Genomic DNA, 18,800 nt, shown 5'->3' on the forward strand with positions numbered 1-18,800 from the left:
TATTCATCTAGCAATGTAGACTGGCGATTGTAAAACAAAATAATTCATTAAAATTAAACATGAACGACAACATAGTAGGTCAAATATCACATCTCTGTTAATAATTTAGTTTTTTTTTGTGTGTCTGCTATAGTTAGTGATACAACATGGATGCTCTTTTTCATTGTTCAGGAAAATCCCCTTTTGTTTTATATTATTCCTACCACTGCCTCTCATTGAGTAGCTATTTGATGTGTATTGTCCTTGCTTCCTGGTAGCGCTCTGATCTGCTTGCTGCTTCTATTTTCATCTACCTCCTCAATCACTCTTGACAGTTGGCCAACAGTGAATGGTGACCCTTCTGTTGGTGCCGGTGAAGTTTTCTCCTTGTGGGGGTGGGATGAAGATGCTTGTTCTAGACAGAAACCCAGCTGTAAGAAAAAGATCTCCCTTCATTATCATTAATTCTCTTTTTCGTGATCCTTACGCATTTTATGTTTCTTTGCATCCATTGCCTATGGATCTGCATATCATTTGAAAAGTTGGCAGCCTGTCTTTTAATAGTTGAAACAATCTAAGGTGCAATAGTTAACATTATAATATTATCATTACAGTTTTATTGATAAATAATGAATACAACTAGTGTTATTAGCTTGACACTGATTATCCCTCTCTTTGCTTTCCTTTGCATATAGAGTCGCATGTTATTTTTTTCCCCAAAAAGTTAGATATGTGTTATAACAGTGTAACTACAGTGTTGATATCATGTTCTAACAATATAATTATGCTATAATCTAACATTAATATACATTATACTTTGTGATTATATTCCTACACATATAAAACTGTGTTATTCATGTATTTAAGGGAAGTAGGATGCAATCCTTCATCATTTGACAGAACTCTGAATGCAAACACAGTAATTGTCAGACTCTGGTGCAGAGGAGAGAGTGAAATGGAAAGAGGGGGTGGAAAGAACTGTGAAAAGGGAGGGCAGTATGTGTGTGTGCATATGTGCCAGCGAACGTGTGCACATGTTCGAGTGACTGTGTAAGAAAGAGAGAGAGAAAGAGAGCAAGGGAGGCAGACAGAGAGCACAAGACGTGTTCAGTACACAGATCCTCAGCATCTTCGACATTGTGCTGGGTGCGATCAATTCAAGGGACAATGCTTCAAGAGTGCTGGTTTGTGCTCCTCGTCAGCCTCGTTATGGATGCATCTGCCTAAGAGCGGATTGTGCGCGGAAGTCTGAAAGTTCTAGGGGATGCAAGCACTCGCAGAAGGTGTGCTAAGCAGAGCACTGCACGGTGGGATTCTTCGAGATTTGAGCGCAGCTGCTGTCTTTAGCAAGTAAAGAGAGAACATTGCAAATGGGAGAGCTCCCTCCATTTCTCTATCTCTTTTTTCCAATCAAGCAGAGACAAGGAGCAACCTTTAGTCCTGAGGTTAAAAACGGGAGACATCCAAAGGAAACATAACAGAGCAGTAAAGGACGGAAATTATAAAAGAGGGGAGTAATCAAGGGAATCTAAAGCAAGAACATTTGAAAAAAATACAAAAAATAGATGATACTAGATTACATTTCAGGCTGTTCTATTAGTTTTTTTTTTGTTGTTATTGTTTTTGGACGCTAAACTAAAAAATATTGGTTTTGCATTGCTTTGCTTCAGCCTGTCTGTGGAGTGTAGGATCACAAGCAGCATTTTAAGGTAAGATGTTATTTAAGTTAAATGTCTTGTATGTGTGACTAAATGCAATTCAGGTCTGAGAATAGTGTACTGCAATGACAGCTGCAGAGATGGTGATGGAGGTATGTTAGTCAGAGTTGTTGTTTTTTCTGTTTTTTATTACATAAATTGATCTGTTAAATCTAATGGTTCTTTAATGTTATGTACAAATCATGGTGCTGTGCCTACAGAGATTGTGAACGTCTGAGATGATTTAATGATTTTAATCAATGCTTAGGTCTGAAATTAAAAACACCATTGCACAAAGCGATTTATTCCTTCACACCTTGGTGGATATTACTGGGGTTTGAGGGGTGGGGGGCATGAAAGGGCATAATTACAGTGTGAGATGTTCCTTATTTTTGGCAGGATCCCTCACTCATGAGGCATAGTGTGGGGGAGATTGGGAGATTGGGGTGTGAACTATGTCATGATGAGGGGAGATATTTACATTTACGCTCTAAGATGCTCTCTCAACTTTCAGAGTTTGTGGCCAATCAATTGTTGTCATTTTGAAAAATCTGTGTATTGTTTGTTTCTCTCAGATGGTTCCACGCCCAACATAATTACTTTTGCTGTCAGTTCTCCCATGAGTTCTTCTGCGGAATATAATTTTTTTTGCAGACTGAAGGACAGGCATTTGGTTTAGGGCGTGAATGTCTCAAAGCGCTGTCGAAGATTGTGCGCACAACCCCTCTTCCAATCAGTAGTGGACAAATGCCCCCCCTCGTTGCAGGAGGGACTGAAATATTCATGATTGCATGCACATTCTGTCTGCCCTGAAATATTAAAAATAATTGAATAATAAATAAACCTGGCTGTTGAAGCTGGCCCCTCTGTTATCCTCTGTCCATAGTGATGATTCTGTCTGCTCAAGTTACCTGTGCACCGTTGAACAGCAGAACACTTTGCCTCTAGATAAAAGGACCTATGCAGTCTGTTAATGTGAGGAGTTTACATAGGAAGAGAGACAGATTAAGGTATAAACAAAGTCATGGAACTGCCAATCATCCCTTTTATCAGTATGTTTGTGTGATCATGTAAATGAGAAAGAGAGATGCAGAGGTTTCCATGCTGCATTCCTATTACCGAATGCTTTGGGGATGTGGTGAACAATCTGTCTTGTCAGTAATACATAACTGAATTCAGCTGAATTGAGAGAAAAAAGGAAACAGACAGGTATGAAAATAAAGAGAGTGGGTGATGATGTCTGTGTGTTCTTCGTCTTTGATGTTTTATTGAGCACTAGCTGGGCAGGACTGACGCACAGTCTCTGGGTCTGCTGGTTTGTGTTTGAAGAGGCAGCTCTGAATTTAAGAGGGCTGCTTGATTTACAAATGCATTTCTTCTTGGCTTACGATCACTGATCCCTGTAGATCTTTTTAACCTGACAATCAATAGCACAAGCTAGTGGTGGCTGTGTGTTTGTGTGTGCGTGCTTATGTTTGCATATGTAATGGGATTTTTGCACTCTAGATTGGAATTTAGAATTTTGACTCAATGTTGTTCTTGAAATAATGCTTTGCTTGTTAAAATACATTAACTTTTCTGAATATTGACTTTTCAAAGTTTTGTCTTTTTCAAACAATCATTAAATGTGATTTTGAAAAACATACACAAAGAAAGATATAATTAAATAAATAGAGAGTAATTGCTATGCGATGGCAGTAGTGTAGCCTGCCTGCTGTGCATGTTATGAAACAGGCCTTCAAGGGTCTTGGATGGAAATGAGAATCAACCAGTATATATATCCAGGGAAAAAAAGGCTTTCACTGCATCACCAGAACTGGTTGTTTGGAGGGTAGGTGACCACAGCCAGATGCATCAGCACAAATGGCAATGTTAGAAGGTTTGCCACTGCAATGAAGCTGATGATAAACCACGCCTGAAGGCACTCTCATGGCCACCCTGATAGCTTTGTATGCAAAATGTGTTTTTTGATGGCAGAAAAGATGGGATCAGGGGTTTACAGATGTCCTATGAACCAGAATGTTGGAGGCAAGGTCACTACAATGCACTCTGACTAGACAAAGATGCATTGATCAGGTACTTGATTGATTTTCTTTCAAATATAATTTCAAATAAAAGGTGTACTGCCTTGCTCTGGATACACAGAAAACACGGTGAATTGCACAGAGTAATGAAAACATTAACATGTTTCTTTCTGAAACAAGCTTTGGTTCTGGTATCCATAACAAAAGGTACATCAAAGGTACTTCTGAGGGGTATTCCAGAAAGCAAGGTTAACTTACCAAGACATGAACTTGTCATGTCATGTTGTCATGTACAGTAGGGTCCATCTGCCTCCAGCAACTTGGTACGGAATGAAATTATGTTGTTTTAATTGAAGATCATGTGTCTGACTATACATTATAGATGTTCAGTATCTCAGCATTAGGGAAAGTAACACATTTCTTCCTTGTTAATAGGAAGCTGTAACAGAAACAAAAGAAAACAAAAAATGTAATTTAGAGATGGACCAGGTTTCTGATGGAGTAGAGGAGGCTGAGCATCAGAAAGATGCATCTTTTCATTGAATCACCTGACCACCAGCTAAATGATGGCACTGTGGGTGACTAAATGGCAGCATGTCACATTTATATTTTCTGATAATAAAGAGAGTACAATGAGCAAGTCAGGAAATGTGTGCATTTATATTTACAGTGGCCTACATGAATTAGAAATAAAATATCTAACCTCTATATCTTTGGTTTGTGAAATTATCACATATTACCTAATTAGTAAAGAAGAATAATGAGTGATTAATTGCTTAAGCTTTTCATTAGCAGATATTAACAACATATTGATACTATGTCATTTTATAAATAACATTAATATTCATTGAATGAAGGAACTGTAAATAGAATGTGGGTGCTATACAAATTTTATTCTATGAAATTGATTGAAATTAATTTATTAGAAGGGCTAAATATAATACATAAGTCCAGTCTTCACAGTGAAGAGTGTGGGGGACTTTCCAATGTGTTCTGTGTTAAAAAATTATTACAGTATTAAAACCTTCGTATTAAAAGTTAAAGCACAATGTACACAGGTTGTTCACTTTTGAATGCAAATCTGCATTGTGTGAGACTGGAAATGCTGGAGTAAAGAAGATTTGTGAGGTAAAGTAAAGATTACAGTTTACCATAATATTGCTTTAAAAGTATAATATTGTTTGTAATTTGAATTTTCACGCCTACTGTGCTGCTATTAAAAGGGCACGCATGCGCTGACAGCCTCTGAAACGTACTAACATCTACGTAAAATAAAGTAACTCTGGAACATAACCTACTTCAAAGCAGGTTATGTTCAGATGGTAAGTTGCTGTGGCTACTAACATACCCTGAAAGTTCCCTCAGTTTTTGGAACAGAAAGCTGAGGTTATCTGCTTATTCTGAGTAAACTCACCCCGGGTAAGTCACTTAACCTGCTTTCTGGAATACCCCTCTGTAATACCTAAGGCTGTAAACAAACTTCACGCAAGTATGCAAAATGCAGTTGCAGTATATTGGCAAACCCATCTGTATATACTTAACGTGAATTATTTTGTTATTGTGGTGGTAACAAACTCATTGGGGCGATAGTGTTACTTTTTGCACATGGTGTGATTTCAAGTTAAAATTGGATGCCCATATTGCAGTGTCCTGTAACATTAACTAAGACACCATATCATCCGCATATACCCCCTTTTTTTAATGGTTTACATGATTTACATGAAATAATTCCAATACATTTATTCATTGACAAACCTGCTACCAAGATGATGATTTCACTATGGAGCCCATCTGTTTATCATGTGACTGATCACATTTCTATCCACATCACCAATTAAAGTTGCAATCAGGAAGTTTTGATACATGTCAACATGTACTTATACTGCATCCACAGCGTGTATGCGGATCATTCAAACGCAAAAGTTTTTATTAAAGATGCTACTGTTAAAATTTACAAATCACAGTTAGCAAAAACAGTCCAATAACTGGGCAGTTACTGAAACTAAGCAAGTAGTATTCGGCTGGTCTTGTGCAGTGTTGGGTGTAATGTGTTACTTCGTAAATTTTGAAGCAACACAGTAATGTAACATGTTATGTTTTAAATTTGTATAAACATAACATTTATACAATTTTGTTGCTTGGATTACACATTTATTTAAAAGACAATGATATGAAGTACATTTTATTTGAAGTCAAATTAATTTTAAAATGTATTAAGTTTCTATGTTAGTATTTCTATTTGCGTTGCTGTGTCAGCTAATGAGCATGTGCTCTAAAAAAACCACTGTAGAGGACAGGCATCGAGGCGATGGCAGATGAGTGAATGGTTCTACTGTGGACACAGCAGAGTGTGGTTGTTTCTTCAAATGGAAAACGAAAGCGTGCTGAGAGTGAAGCGTTTCGAGTTTTCAAGCACTCATGATCAGTTGCGCTCCTGTGATCCTTCGGGAGTTGCAGTGGGGATCGATGGGATTGGTGTTGGCCTTTTATGGAAAACAGCGCAGGCGGCCATCTGACAGAGGGATATATCGCTCACAAGTGGAAACATTTTTGGAACGGCATCTTGAAAAAGACATCACTAAGCAAACGTCTCACACTGTACTGTACACAATGAAACACAACACAATCATAAAGGAATAGTGTTACAGAAGTACATGGGATAATGGCAACTCAAGTCGTCGAAGCAAAAGCAGGGACGTAGAAATAATCTACTCCCTGAAAAGTTGTAAAGAGACTGTTCCCTTATAGGGGCTGACATGTTAAGAAACATGACCACTGTTCAACAGGTAACATTAAAAAGTAATCCAATAAATAATAATAATAATAATCCATAATAAAATAATGATTACTTCTATTACTTCATATTAATTTACTGATTACTTTACAGGAAAAGTAATCAGATTACTAATTACTTTACTTTGAAGCTACTTTCTAAAATCCATGAAACCTATGAAAAATAGAAATAAATAAATAAAAAATACTGAGTGCACCTTTAAGGTAATTATTTAAAACGTTATTCTAAAAACAAGTTGAAATCCTCCACAGAGGAATACATGTTCCATAGAGTGTGCATCTACTCAGAATATTCCTGTTTCCTCTTTGCAAAATGTGTGCTTGACATTTCACAATTGCTTGACGTTTCATACCTCAAGAACAACACTGGCAAGCATGCCAGATATTGTCAGAAATATGAGGTAAATCGGATATGAGTATTTAGACTTAGATGACATGTCCAGATATTGCATATGTATTGTACCTGATTTAGTTAGTATATTAGGTTTTTTTTGTGACAGTGAAAATGTCATACTGATGTTGTTTATTTTCAATATGAACCAACTCTTTTTAGTCTTAATTACTTTTTGTTTGGTTGTTTGTTTGTTTAACAATATGAAAGAAGAGGGAGAGCAATTAACAACACATTAAAAATGGGCTTTGAAAAAAAAAAAGTTTTGAAGCAATTCCCATTTAAGCCCCACCCACATCCTAATACAGATACAGATAATTTTGCCATAGCAACAGATACAGATACAGCTAATGACTTTGCTGCACACCACTAGTGAATGTGATTACCTGGACCAGAATGTGGAATGGACCCATTGTCATAAAGGTAGCTGATGCAACACACTCTCAGTGACGCTAGAGGGAAATGTGATTGCATTTGAATGATGCAAAAAAATTGATGGTGGGTGATTAGTAATTTGGCTGAGTGGGGTTGATTTGCAGGTTTCATGAAATTTCGGAAGCAACATGTTGATTTCCTGAGTGATCATGAAGTATTTGCATTCATGTAATTGTAAAACATTCACATAAGTGTGTTCAGAGCCTCAGATGTTTACTTGAATTCAATACTTCTATTTTGCAAGTCCTTTATTTTTTCTCAAAAAAGAGGGAACAAAAATATGTGATTTACGTCAAAGGTAGATCAAAGGGGCTAAATACAATATAATTCAATTCAGTAGGACAAGAGCTCTAGCTATCTGCAAATTATGATTCAGCCTTTGTGACTATAACAAGTCCATTAAGAGAAAGGTGGGAGGGGAAAACAACAATAATGCTTATTGTTCTGTCAACATTTGTTCTTAATATTTTGGAGACACAGTGACCCTCTCACAAGAGTGCTTATATGACTCTGTCACAGGGCTTTGATATCAGATTATTAGTGCACATCAGGGTGATGTTATGTTGGCATGGCCTCCACAAACACAACCATGCCTACTCCTTTCTGCCAATCTAAATATCAGGGAAAAAGTTTTAATTTGGGGACTGGTCCCATCTGGCATCTTCCGATGCTTGTTGATTTGATCCTTAAGGCAAGTCTAGACCTTTGATTGACCACAGAGATGTGTTGCACATAGACTAATTTTAGCAGGGATCTGGCAGTACTGGTTCTTCTCTGATTTTTGCACTTACAGCTCACTGCTTTCTGTCACACAAACATATTTATCCATGTAGTCACATAACACATCTGCATGCTATATACAGACAGATGGTAGAGCTAATCCTCAGAGTCTCTAAAGTCTGGTGGAAAAAAAGCTGGCACTAAGCACATGATGCTGTCAAAGTTCTGCCAAATAATAAAAAAAAAATACATTAGATAAAAATACTGACCTCCTTGCTGCCTACAACATGTTTTATACCAAGGTGATGCATGTGAAATTTGCATTTCAATGGTGAGAAAACTCCCAGGGATGAATTGTTCACTTCATATCTTGTTCTTTTCTGTATTTCTCTTTTCTATATTTGTGTTGCCTCATACTGTAAAATAAAAACCTTCACACGTCAAAGAGTTTCAATTAAAAGACAAAGACAGTCTGCCAAGTCTTCCAGGGTCGGTTCCAAACAGAAACATGTAGCCTGTAGCAATGCTAACATAAGAGGACGTCTTCCATCCTGTTTCAGCCCCAGCCCTAAGATGTGTGGGGTGCTTGAGGGAACAGACCGGATTGTGTGGTATGACAGGGTGGAGGGTTGTCACACAGTTTGAGAAAATGGTAGTGAATGGTAGAGGGCAATGTCAGCAGGTGCTTCGGGGAATGCATGGACAACACTGGCATTGGAGGGATGATTAGGACCAATAGTGGCTGACAGTGACCCTACACCCACAAAGCCTTTGCAGTCAATATCCAGTACTGGTGTGCAGAGACCAAGAATGTCTAGTTTCTAACTCAAGCTGAAGTGGGACATATTTTTGAGTGGGTGTGGGTTGACCAGGTATTAGCAAGGGTCAAATGGGTGTCGTTATTGGGAACAGTGGAATACGAGGGTATTGTAGCTGTGGGTGAGGATTGGAGGAGAGAGAATCAAAGGGAGGTCAGTTTCTTTCAGGTTCTCTGGCTGCATAGATAAAGTGCTGACCTTCATCTGAAGTCCATAGCCTTCAGTATCATTCTGAATCAATGTGGATGGTACAAGTGTCTGTGAGCCAGCTGACCAATCAGAGAAGACTGGGGTTTTCATAAAGGGTGGTGAAGACAGGAGCTAAAACAGAGCTTTTCATACAGAGGGTGAAAAGAGATAAGGCAGCAATTTACAGTATGAGAAAAAAATGTGTTTCTTGAACATTAAAGCATGTACACCTATTATAGTAGACCTCCAAAATGAAATTATGAACCTGTAATTTAATGTCTTTTATCTTACAGATTAGAAACTAGTCATTCTTGATCTAGATGTATGTATGTAAATTATGGATCGATGGATGGATGGGTTACACAACCAGTATCAGGAAACCCATTGAAAAGTCAATTAAAAAATATATATATATAGATTTGCACAAACCTAATACAGATCTGCTCATGCCCTAACCCCATGTTATCCCAAGAAAAAGATCAGAACATGATTTGTGAAGGCATGTTTGCACCGTTAGGATACAAACAGGGTTAGCTGCCTGCACCTTTTCTCCAACCACATCCAGATAATTACAACTAAACCATACATTGTTACAGAGTAAGGCAGTCTCATGGCAGAAGCATGTCGATGATGCTTGTAACAATGGCCCAAAATGCAATTAGCTGAAAATGGACCATAAAGTAACACCCCAACATGTTTTGATGTGATATTGGCTAATATGTCTAAACCTAACCAATTAATCAAACCTGATTTATATATCATTTCATTAATAGGCAAGCAATTATTGACACTAATCATTTGAAATAAATGATGGTAATTGGGGATTTGACAAACATTTTCCTACTGGGCTGAAACCATAGATAGCACTGTAAACCACAATGGTGGCTCCTGAAATTGTCAGTAAAAGTGTATAACCAAACTATGACATGTTTGGTTACTATTTAACTGGTAAAGCAGGCCAGTTAAATAGGGGGGGTGGGGGGGTTCTAATTTTCTGACCTATTTGATGTTGCCCAGTTGTGCAGATTCAAGTTAAATTAAGAACATATCAATGTGGGTCAGTGGTTTTGTTAGTGTTATCTGGTTTAGAGTAGTTTGATGACCATTTTCTTTCCCTTCACCTCCCCTTGCTTCACTGCAGTCATTGAGTATTATTTAGGTTATTGACTGGCTTGTTCTTTAGAGCCCAGAAAAGTGCTGGATCTATCAGGGCGTGAGGCTCATCCATACAGTTAAAAACTAAAGCTCAGAGGTATTGTGAACTATCTGACTGGTCTGGAGATATTAGGTCTTACTCAGCAGGGATTATTAGGACAGGCTTAGAAATACTCACTCATGGTATAAAGAAATAATGAGTTTGAGATAAAAAATTTCCATTTAATGTGTTTTCTTAATGTGTTTTCCTAATAAAAGAGGCGCCAAGCTTTTTGAAAAATAATCACATTAAATTGAATCTATTCAATCAACAAGTCACTGCTTTATCTATTCAGTTTTGCACAGCATAGAGTTCATGTAGGCACTTCAGATGGCATGCTCAGCTGAGAGATATTTAACTAGGGAGAAGAGTGGTGTGTTAAATCTGAAAAATTACTTGTTGTTGAGAGAAAGCTTTCCTGAGGGAGGTCGTGAGGATGTCACTCCATTCCAGCTCAAGCACTTTCTTCAGAAGCACTTAGGATTAATGTTTGCCAACCCTGAATTTAACTGCATATTTGTCGTGTTGTGCCAAAGGGTGTGTCATTACGAAATATATCTGTTCTGATGAATGAAATAAAAATCAGGGGATGGCAACCCAGATTATTCTCTACAGGATATATAAACCCCTTCTCCACTTTACCACTGCACTGCCTATTTCATAATGGAGGATCCTTGCTGTGTTTTAACCAACTGGATTGGATGCACTCTGGATGTTAATATGCCTTTCCAGAAACAAAGCCACAGCATCTAAAAGATGACCTTTACCTCATCTTGAACAAGTAGTGCTCCCATTGTCAACATGTGTAATTTCTACTCTTGGATGCCAGCACGTAATTATAAATCAATGAAGCAGCATTACTGAGTATCCCCAGGCCTCTAGGTTGAGCTGAGGATAGAATAATGGACGGTGGGTGTCAGATGGAAGGGGATGTGGGAGAATGTGGCAGGGGTTGGACTTCCTGGGGATGCCGTTGTTGTGTCCTGCTTGTGAAGCTTTGGTTCGTCACTTGTATGCATCCAGATGGGAGCGAGGGAAGAAAAGGCTCTTGTCGAACTCAATTACATACCTTCAGTTTGTTGGTGTCTATTTTCAATTTTGTGAATTTAAACATTGCATCAGTTTCTGTCCTCTCTTATTTGCTGCAAAATTAATTATCATCAGAATTATTGTCCTGACAAACAGCAATAGACAAATTATTTTAAAACACCAAAGAACATTCATCACATTAAAGAAACAAATAGCATACATATAGACCAATTAAAGCATGTGGACACTCTTTTCTTGAAACCCACATCATCTTTTCCACATTCCTGATGTACCACTGGGCGGTGCCATTACAGTATAGTTTTTATTGGCATTGGACAGTTTTCTCGATCCGAACTCCATATAAAACTACCAATTGAAGTATTCCAAATGGAGAACAACAACCATAGTGTTAGTTGAAGTACATAATAGTTCAGGCTCAACTTGTGCAGTTGTTGACTGTCATAACAACTCAAAATAGTTTATGATATCAACATAACATACCTCAGTTAAAAGCTGCTTGTCATTCACCCACTCTTCAAACTTTGACAAGTGAGATGATCAAAAAATGGTCATAGCAACTCTACTAGAATTTCTTTTTCCAAAGTCTACCAGGAGTAATTATATGCACAGCTTCGGACATGGAGACAACCTTGAGCTAGTGTTATTACCATTAAAACAAACTACTTTCATGCTTGCGCAGATTAACTAACTTTCACAGTTTGGCAGCAAAGCCAGCTCAGTCGCTCACTAATTAGGTTTGTTAGCCTCTTAAACAGAAACCATAAATACAGTATTCATATTTAATTATTAATTTTCAATTATTACACATTAACTGCTTTTGTAAAATCAGTTCTTTTCCATCTACTGCTTTACAGACTCCTCCTCTTCTCATTGCTAACTCTAGTGCCATTCACCAGAACTGCTTTCCATTTCAACTCCAATGAACCTTATGCTCTTTTGTACTTTGTAAAACAGTTAGTTTACACATTTTAAGTGCAAACTCTAGCTTGCCCTTGAATATTTATTTTCCCAACTGCAGCCAAATTCTGAGTCACCCTGACTCATGTCATCAGTGCACATATTTACTGGCTGTGCTCCAGTAATGCAGACGCTGTGAAGAACATATTTCTTACTGTACCTGTAACAACAGAGCTGAAAATATCCCTATATCCCACATGGGATTGCAAACTGCATCAAGCTGCGTTTGGCTGATGCAGGAACACTCCTGTACAGGTCCTGAAGGCAGCTGTCACTGATGTATTTGGCAATATGAGAATCTGGTATATCAGAATGAAGAAAAAAAATGGCTGAATAAAATGGGAGCCTATTGATTATTCCCTTTGAGGTTCCGGCATACAAAATGTATAGTCTTTGAATAACATACATTACTGTACAAGAATTAGATCAGATATGTGATGCTCTGCCCTGGTATTTTTGCAAATGGAAATTTTATGCACACCTCAGCTCTTGCATTCATACTCCCATAGAGACCCTGCTATCAGCCTCTTTCAATTCTGAAAAGCCCTATTCACCAAAAAGAGACCATAAATTGTGCATTCCTTCATTGTGCCCACCCTCAGATCAGTGGGAACACAAAAAACATCTACAAAGGCATTTGGCTTTAGGCCACTTTTGATCACTTCCAAGCTGCAATCTTTAAATTTTGTCCCAGCCCAAGGAGACTTCATTATCTCCAACTGTTTGTAAGCTATTGTTGAAAGAAGAAAAGTAAGGCACTGTTAAAGTTGGAAATGGGTGGAACAATCAAAAACAATGAATTATTTTATTTAATTATCATTATTCTCAAATATCTTTCTCATTTGATTCTCATTACTAGTCATATGTAAATGTATATTACTGGAATAGATTGATTTACAAAAACTACTATGATGTAAAATACTGTAAAATGTGTTTAATGTATTGATTTTTTTATAAAATGTTTAATTTGTGTATTTATTTATTTGCATTACAGTATTATCGTATCTGACAATGAGATTTGTGCATTATGCTAATGTGTAGTTAATCTGAGAAATTTTCTTTATTTTATAAAAAATAGTAACACAATGTAAAACGTCTCAGGTTACTTAAGTGTAACCCTTGTTCCTTGAAAAAAGCACTTTGGGAAGAACTTTAGGTGTGACCAGCTGTGAATATGTGTGCAACATGTCAATGAACATTGATCGGAATTTATAGCCTCTGCCGGTGTAATCATTGGATGCACCTGCGGCAGGGCTATAAATAGATGCGTCACAGGCGCATCGTCAGGTATTTTGTCTGAAGAGCAGTCCTTGGCCATCCCAGTGTGGCAATGAAGTGCAGCATCTCGTTCTGCTTTTTTCAGGGAACAAGGGTTACACTTAAGTAACCCGAGACAGATATTATCTCCGAGAACCATACCTTGTTCGGCCAGCATGGCGCCGTTAATAAGAGGCAAGACCCTTGCTGGCGAACTCTGGCCAAGACTCCCGGGAGCAGAAAAAGAGGGGGAAACCGCATACAGATGCATTCTGGGCCATGTATGCGCTATTGTGTCCAGACCCAAAGGGGCGCTGGGTGACTCAGAGAGAAGTAGGGGGGACATTGCGCTGTCTGTTAAGAGGCGAAGAGGTCCACTTCTGCCCTTTAAAATCTCACCCAGATTTATTCCACTACGGAGTTTTCATTCCCCTGTCGGTATCTTCTCTCTGGACAGTAAATCTGCTCCCACATTCAGGCATACAGGGATATAAACCACCCTGAGTGACAGGAGCTTGCCCTGGGCCCAAAGGAGAACCCGACGTGCCAGAAAATCCTCCTTGATGGTTTATGTAAGAGACTACTGCTGTATTGTCCAACCGCACCAAGACAAGGCAGCCTCTGGAGGAAGTATTTCCGAGCCAGAAATACAGTCATCAATTCGAGACAGTTAATGTGACAATCAAGCTGATTACCCTCCCATTCCCCTTGAGCTGGACGACCACTTAAGACCACTACCCAGCCCGTCAGGGAGGCGTCTGTCGTTAGCAAACTGCGATGACAAGACGCACCTAGAATGGGACCCAAAATTAGGAACCGGGTCTGAACCACGTAGAACGGGTACGTAACACATGGCTCGTAACCCTTATCAGCCTAGGGGATTGGCCCTTGGATGAAATCCCCTGGCTTTGAGCCACAAGTGAAATGGTCTCTTGTGCAAAAGGTCCAAAGGGATCACCGAGGACGCAGTTGCCATGAGACCTAGTAGTCCTTGATACCTACGAACAGTGCAACCTTGGCCTAGCCTGACTTTGCTCAGGGTGTTCTAAATGGACTCGATTCGAGCAGGAAGACAATTGTGTCCGCATTGTGATCGAATTCCATATGATTCCCAGATAGGTAATTTTCTGAGTGGGAGAGAGGACGCTTTTCTTGGCGTTGAACATCAACCCCAGAGAAACCAGATGAGCTAAGAAGATATCCCTGTTCTGTAAAGCCAGTTATTGTGACTGTGCCAGTATCAGCCAGTCGTCAATGTAATTCAGAATGCGGATGTCCCGGTGTCGCAAAGGAGCCAGTGTTGCATCCATGCATTACGTGAATGTGCGGGGTGATAAGGCTAGACTGAACGGAAGTACCCGATATTGGAAAGCTTCCCCCCCGAAACGAACCTCAGGAACTTCCTGTGTTGTGGCAGAATTTCTATATGAAAATATGCGTCCATGAGACCGATCGTGACCTGCCAATCGTGATTTTGGGCTTGTGACACGACCGTCTTGATAGTTAGTATCTTGAACTGGAACACCCTGACTGAGTGGTTCAAGCCTCGAAGATTTAAGATCGGACGTAACCCCCCACCCTTCTTGGGAACCAGGAAGTATCTGCTGTAATAACCTGACTCTTTCTCTGGAAGGGGAACACGTTCTATGGCCCCTTTGACCAAGAGATTTTGTAGTTCTTCCCACAGTAGACATGCCTGCTCCGGTTTTATGGTAGTGGGGACCACGCCGCTGAAACACGGAGGGCGGCGAGCTAATTTAATTCTGTAGCCTTTTTCTACTGTTCTTAGGAACCACAGAGAAATACCTGGCAGAAGTTTCCACGCTGCCAGGTTCTCTGAGATGGGTATTCATTTTGACACTTCCTATTGAGGGGATGTCGAGTGTTCGGTACACCCAACTTTTCATTGGAAGCCTCTTACTCCCGAAACACCAGAGGCGGTGGGAATGGAGAGGTTTCATAGGGGTACCGGAGGGGCGAAGTGGATGATACACGCGCCCCGTCCCGAGGGGAGCTAACCCTACAAGGCTGGGCACAAGACCGTCATGGTTTCTTCCTCTTAAAAATTAATTCCCTGAGGTCTTGCTATGGGGGCTTTTGAGGGCGACGAGCCTGTCCCCAGTCTTTACGAGGGGGAGCACCACTAACCATGCTTTGTTTCTGATCCTCCCTTCTAGCAGGACCGGGGCGGGTCTGGGTGGTCGAAGGAAAAAACTGCCCAAATGCTTTCTTGTGGCTTTTCGCCTCCTGGAACCTGGAGATAACTGTATTCATAGCGTCCCCGAATAGGCCAGAAGGCGAAATCGGGGCATCAAGAAGGAAAACTTTGTCCTTATCATTGATGCCCGAATGGTTGAGCCATATGTGTCTCTCTGTGCTGACCAAAGCAGACATATACCGGCCAATGGCACGGGCTGTCTGCTTGGTCGTAGGGAGAGATAGATCCTTGGCTCGACGAAGCTCAGAGAAAGCTTCCTCGTCGAGTGTGATGCCCGCACTCAGGTCTTTAGCAGGTCAGCCTGGTATGCCTGCAAAACTGCCATAGTGTGCAGAGCAGCAAAAGCATTCCAGGCATGATAGTAAATTAGTGGAGGAATTGCTCGATGTGATTACTCATGCGGTGGCCAGTCTAATTGAATCTTGGCCACTGCATGAGTACTCACATCGAGCAATTCCTCCGCTGATTTACTATCATGCCCGGAATGCTCAGAGGTGGGTAAATCAAAGTCTGAAAGAATTAAGAGATTCAAGGTCCCCCTCATGAACCGAAAAGGCGCCTGAGAAGATCACGGGAAGGACCAGCTGGGTCTGGGGAGAGAGCGAGCGAAAGGGACGAACCCGTCTCTCGCTCCTCAGCAAGATCCATATGAGAGCCCCACGAACAAAGTGTGCTTGCCGACTCCCGGAAGTAAGCAAGGCGAGCGCGAAGCATTTTGACTGAGAGCAGAATGATATACAGAATGATCTGAAGAAAAAAGATCTGACAATGCGCCTGTGACGCATCTGTTTATAGCCCTGCCGCAGGTGCATCCAATGATTACACTGGCAGAGGCTATAAATTCCGGTCAATGTTCATTGATGTGTTGCATACATATTCACAGCTGGTCACACCTAAAGTTGTTCTCAAAGCGCTTTTCAGCGCAGCATCAGAAGTGTAGCTTTTTGAAAAGGGAACAATTCATGATTTTATTGTAGGCTTCATTTTCTTTAAGCAAGATAACTTTTCCCATGATAGGTTTTTAAGATTCACCCAAGATCTTCGATGCTCTTTCCCCAGGCATAATTTACACTTTTAACTTCTTAATAGTCAGTTAGTCATTCTCTGAAAGCCCAGAATATCATGTTCTGTATTCAGCCTCAGCTTTTGAAACTGACACTGAAATAAGGACCATGTCCCACACTGCTCTTGTGCTAGTTAAAAATTAGGGAAAATGTGTTTTAAATATCATTTGGGAAAACAGAAAATATTTTGGCCTGGAAAAGCTCTAGCTAACAGCAGGGCTATTCTTCTCTTGTAAAAGCATAGATTTCTGTTCTCCCTCAGAGTCTTTGGCTGCTTCCTTTACATTCTTTGCCGCCCCAGATGGCCAGGGCAGACGCCCAAAACTCGCCCAGGAAAAGAAGCCTCATCCTTCTCTAGGTCTGTTGTTTATTATTATTTTTTTTATTTTTTAAGGTGCCAACAAAACCTTCCCTTATTTGGCAAAGTGAGGAGGCCGTTGCTGATTGGTGAGGCTCTGAAGTCCAACTGTGACTGGAATTGATTGGGTGTTGTTGAAGGGCAAGATGGTACATCTAAATTTAGATCAAAAAGTTCTCAGTCACCACATGCAGCAAAGAGAGTCAACTCAGCTCTGGTGTCTTTTCTGCTGTATTAGCATAATTAGACAATGAATCTGCCAGAATCTTCATAGACGAAGTGAATAAGCATTATAATTTTCTTTATAGCGTACAGATTTGCATACATTTTGCAGTAGTTGTAAGACATAAACATTTAAGGTTATTTGCAAATACCAATTAAAAACAGCATCCAAATAGTGTGTTGCTGTTGACAAAATATTCAAATGAGATGTTTGAAATATGACACTATTACAATACTGAATGCAGAAATGTTGTCAATAAAAGCTATGTATATGGTAATCTGAGCTGTGGTCGAGGGGTTCTTGCACACGGTACAGTACATGCATATATGAGCCATGGATGTGTTGATGCAAAACAGAAATGGCTCTCCTCATTTCCTGATACTGTTCCCTCTTCTTTTATCAAATCATTTCCAAATTAATTAGCTGTTTATATTAATAAAAGTGGCAGTCAGGCCAGCAATACAATAAAAAGAATGTATTGTATACATATAAGTATGAATAAAGAGATCAACTAAGCACTGAGTGTTGCCATTGACTAAATAAAGTTGTTGATTCAACATACTATTTTACTTTATTGTCTTAAGTCAATACCACCAGACGACACCTATGCTTTTATTTTATTAATATTATAATTTTTTATATATATATATAGTATTGAGAAATATTTTTGCACTAGAGCAATGAATGGTCAGACTAGCTGTCCCAGAATTTAGGTGCTAGGCACTCACCCATGGAGGTGGATTGGGGCCAAATAATTCTGTCTTTGCTCATCATTAGGAGGGGCAGGGATGTGGCATTCGCCATGGTTAATTGAAACATCAAGCTATTGGCATGTGTCTCTCTCCGGCTGTCATTCAGTAGGAAGAGGATAAATACCCTTGTGTCTTCGAATGTGCTTTCATTGAAAGATACTGGCAGACTTTAAGCCTGACTTCAGTTAGGCCAAGAGGAATCACCTCCTTTCTCATGACAGTGAAGATTCATGAGAGAAGCTTAATTTATCCCTCCAGTCATGTGAGCAAATGCCCATGTTATAGGCCAACCTAGTTTTTCATGGCCCAGTCCCTGTTTTGTTTTTTTTCTTCCTTGTCTGAAAAGTGTTCTAAATGGTTGGCTCTTGCCCAAGCTATCACCAACATAAGGTAAGGTCAGGAAACCTTACATGTATTCGTGAGATGGAGGAGAAAAGGGGAAAAATGCTTTCATTATCCACAAACTAATTTACACTGAGTGCCATGCAGAGATGCAGAGGACGATATAGCAAGAAGAACAAACAACATTCTCTCCCAGCAAAGCAGCATCATAATAACCTGGCCTTTGAAAAACTGCAGCCTTAGACATGGAACTCCAGTCACTATTTTGCCTCTGTAAACTGTTGAACATACAAGTGAAACAGGATATTTAAAAAAAAAAAAATCTATTAAATCTAGAC

At 39.6% G+C, this 18,800-nt stretch overlaps 1 protein-coding gene across 2 annotated transcripts in view; it reads left to right on the top strand.

The window, feature by feature from the left end:
- Positions 1–1,063: 1,063 nt before the first annotated feature.
- Positions 1,064–18,800, top strand: part of LOC127617328 (leucine-rich repeat and immunoglobulin-like domain-containing nogo receptor-interacting protein 2) — a 417,692-nt gene continuing 399,955 nt past the window's right edge. For both annotated transcript variants that reach the window (XR_007967305.1, XM_052089311.1), the window contains exon 1: positions 1,064–1,688. The gene's annotated coding sequence lies outside the window, so the exon portion shown is untranslated. The remainder of the gene's footprint in view (positions 1,689–18,800) is intronic.

This window comes from Xyrauchen texanus, chromosome 23 (genome assembly GCF_025860055.1).
Source record: "Xyrauchen texanus isolate HMW12.3.18 chromosome 23, RBS_HiC_50CHRs, whole genome shotgun sequence".
Taxonomy (NCBI): Eukaryota; Metazoa; Chordata; class Actinopteri; order Cypriniformes; family Catostomidae; genus Xyrauchen; species Xyrauchen texanus.